Here is a 4,164-nt window from a genome sequence, read left to right on the forward strand (position 1 = left end):
GAATGGGCACCGAATAATTAGGTCAAATGGCAACTTGATCAACCAGCTGTGACAGTGTGCTGCTCTGGTCCAGCTGAGATAGAGGTAGAGAGAGGGAGGGAGACCGAGGGAGGGAGGTAGAGAGAGGGAGGGAGACCGAGAAGGGTAAGGAGAGAGGGAGGGAGGTAGAGAGAGGGAGGGAGACCGAGAAGGGTAAGGAGAGAGGGAGGGAGGTAGAGAGAGGGAGGGAGACCGAGAAGGGTAAGGAGAGAGGGAGGGAGGTAGAGAGAGGGAGGGAGACCGAGAAGGGTAAGGAGAGAGGGGGGTAGGTAGAGAGAGGGAGGGAGGGAGACCGAGAAGGGTAAGGAGAGAGGGAGGGAGGTAGAGAGAGGGAGGGAGACCGAGAGGGGTAAGGAGAGAGGGAGGGAGGTAGAGAGAGGGAGGGAGACCGAGAGGGGTAAGGAGAGAGGGGGGAGGTAGAGAGAGGGAGGGAGACCGAGAAGGGTAAGGAGAGAGGGGGGGAGGTAGAGAGAGGGAGGGAGACCGAGAGGGGTAAGGAGAGAGGGAGGGAGGTAGAGAGAGGGAGGGAGACCGAGAAGGGTAAGGAGAGAGGGGGGAGGTAGAGAGAGGGAGGGAGACCGAGAGGGGTAAGGAGAGAGGGAGGTAGGTAGAGAGAGGGAGGGAGACCGAGAAGGGTAAGGAGAGAGGGAGGTAGGTAGAGAGAGGGAGGGAGACCGAGAAGGGTAAGGAGGGAGGGAGGGAGGGAGGGAGGGAGGGAGGGAGGGAGGGAGGGAGGGAGACCGAGAAGGGTAAGGAGAGAGGGGGGTAGGTAGAGAGAGGGAGGGAGACCGAGAAGGGTAAGGAGAGAGGGAGGGAGGTAGAGAGAGGGAGGGAGACCGAGAAGGGTAAGGAGAGAGGGAGGGAGGTAGAGAGAGGGAGGGAGACCGAGAAGGGTAAGGAGAGAGGGAGGGAGGTAGAGAGAGGGAGGGAGACCGAGAGGGGTAAGGAGAGAGGGGGGGTAGGTAGAGAGAGGGAGGGAGGGAGACCGAGAAGGGTAAGGAGAGAGGGAGGGAGGTAGAGAGAGGGAGGGAGACCGAGAGGGGTAAGGAGAGAGGGAGGGAGGTAGAGAGAGGGAGGGAGACCGAGAGGGGTAAGGAGAGAGGGGGGAGGTAGAGAGAGGGAGGGAGACCGAGAAGGGTAAGGAGAGAGGGGGGAGGTAGAGAGAGGGAGGGAGACCGAGAGGGGTAAGGAGAGAGGGAGGGAGGTAGAGAGAGGGAGGGAGACCGAGAAGGGTAAGGAGAGAGGGGGGAGGTAGAGAGAGGGAGGGAGACCGAGAGGGGTAAGGAGAGAGGGAGGTAGGTAGAGAGAGGGAGGGAGACCGAGAAGGGTAAGGAGAGAGGGAGGTAGGTAGAGAGAGGGAGGGAGACCGAGAAGGGTAAGGAGGGAGGGAGGGAGGGAGGGAGGGAGGGAGGGAGGGAGGGAGGGAGGGAGGGAGGGAGGGAGGGAGGGAGGGAGACCGAGAAGGGTAAGGAGAGAGGGGGGTAGGTAGAGAGAGGGAGGGAGACCGAGAAGGGTAAGGAGAGAGGGGGGAGGTAGAGAGAGGGAGGGAGACCGAGAGGGGTAAGGAGAGAGGGGGGAGGTAGAGAGAGGGAGGGAAACCGAGAAGGGTAAGGAGAGAGGGGGGAGGTAGAGAGAGGGAGGGAGACCGAGAAGGGTAAGGAGAGAGGGAGGGAGGTAGAGAGAGGGAGGGAGACCGAGAAGGGTAAGGAGAGAGGGAGGGAGGTAGAGAGAGGGAGGGAGACCGAGAAGGGTAAGGAGAGAGGGAGGGAGGTAGAGAGAGGGAGGGAGACCGAGAAGGGTAAGGAGGGAGGGAGGGAGGGAGGGAGGGAGGGAGGGAGGAGGGAGGGAGGGAGGGAGGGAGGGAGGGAGGGAGGGAGGGAGGGAGACCGAGAAGGGTAAGGAGAGAGGGAGGGAGGTAGAGAGAGGGAGGGAGACCGAGAGGGGTAAGGAGAGAGGGAGGGAGGTAGAGAGAGGGAGGGAGACCGAGAAGGGTAAGGAGAGAGGGAGGGAGGTAGAGAGAGGGAGGGAGACCGAGAGGGGTAAGGAGAGAGGGGGGAGGTAGAGAGAGGGAGGGAGACCGAGAAGGGTAAGGAGAGAGGGAGGGAGGTAGAGAGAGGGAGGGAGACCGAGAAGGGGTAAGGAGAGAGGGAGGTAGAGAGAGGGAGGGAGACCGAGGGAGGGAGGTAGAGAGAGGGAGGGAGACCGAGAAGGGTAAGGAGAGAGGGAGGGAGGTAGAGAGAGGGAGGGAGACCGAGAAGGGTGAGGAGAGAGGGAGGTAGAGAGAGGGAGGGAGACCGAGAAGGGTGAGGAGAGAGGGAGGTAGGTAGAGAGAGGGAGGGAGACCGAGAAGGGTGAGGAGAGAGGGAGGTAGGTAGAGAGAGGGAGGGAGACCGAGAAGGGTAAGGAGAGAGGGGGGAGGTAGAGAGAGGGAGGGAGACCGAGAAGGGTGAGGAGAGAGGGAGGTAGGTAGAGAGAGGGAGGGAGACCGAGAAGGGTGAGGAGAGAGGGAGGTAGGTAGAGAGAGGGAGGGAGACCGAGAAGGGTAAGGAGAGAGGGAGGTAGAGAGAGGGAGGGAGACCGAGAAGGGTAAGGAGAGAGGGAGGGAGGGAGACCGAGAAGGGTAAGGAGGGAGGGAGGGAGGGAGGGAGGGAGGGAGGGAGGGAGGGAGGGAGGGAGACCGAGAAGGGTAAGGAGAGAGGGAGGTAGGTAGAGGGAGGGAGGGAGGGAGGGAGGGAGGGAGGGAGGGAGGGAGGGAGGGAGGGAGGGAGGGAGGGAGACAGAGGGGTAAGGAGAGAGAGAGGGAGGGAGGGAGACAGAGGGGTAAGGAGAGAGAGAGGGAGGGAGGGAGACAGAGGGGTAAGGAGAGAGAGAGGGAGGGAGGGAGACAGAGGGGTAAGGAGAGAGAGAGGGAGGGAGGGAGACTGAGAGGGGTAAGGAGAGAGTGAGGGAGGGAGACCGAGAGGGGTAAGGAGAGAGGGAGGGAGGGAGACTGAGAGGGGTAAGGAGAGAGAGAGGGTGAGAGATCAGAGTGATAGGTTTGGTTGAAAGCCCAGTGAAGGCTGTGAGCTGGAGGTCATTAGGGGTAAAATATAATGTATATTAGCTCAGCCAGGCTACAGGAATAACACACACACACACACACACCTGTCTCAGTGGGTCAAGTGAATTCCACAGAGAAATATGACACACACACCTGTCTCAGTGGGTCAAGTGAATTCCACAGAGAAATATGACACACACACCTGTCTCAGGGGGTCAAGTGAATTCCACCTACAATACCCCATAAAGACATCACAATACCCCATAAAGACATCACAATACCCCATAAAGACATCACAATACCCCATAAAGACATCACAATACCCCATAAAGACATCACAACACCCCATAAAGACATCACAATACCCCATAAAGACATCACAATACCCCATAAAGACATCACAATACCCCATAAAGACATCACAACACCCCATAAAGACATCACAATACCCCATAAAGACATCACAACACCCCATAAAGACATCACAATACCCCATAATGACATCACAATACCCCATAAAGACATCACAATACCCCATAAAGACATCACAATACCCCATAAAGACATCACAATACCCCATAAAGACATCACAACACCCCATAAAGACATCACAATACCCCATAATGACATCACAATACCCCATAACGACATCACAATACCCCATAAAGACATCACAATACCCCATAAAGACATCACAACACCCCATAAAGACATCACAATACCCCATAAAGACATCACAATACCCCATAATGACATCACAATACCCCATAAAGACATCACAATACCCCATAAAGACATCACAATACCCCATAAAGACATCACAATACCCCATAAAGACATCACAACACCCCATAAAGACATCACAATACCCCATAAAGACATCACAATACCCCATAAAGACATCACAATACCCCATAATGACATCACAATACCCCATAACGACATCACAATACCCCATAAAGACATCACAATACCCCATAAAGACATCACAACACCCCATAAAGACATCACAATACCCCATAAAGACATCACAATACCCCATAATGACATCACAATACCCCATAAAGACATCACAATACCCCATA

This window comes from Salmo salar, chromosome 14 (assembly GCF_965601325.2).
Source record: "Salmo salar chromosome 14, fSalSal1, whole genome shotgun sequence".
NCBI lineage: Eukaryota > Metazoa > Chordata > Actinopteri > Salmoniformes > Salmonidae > Salmo > Salmo salar.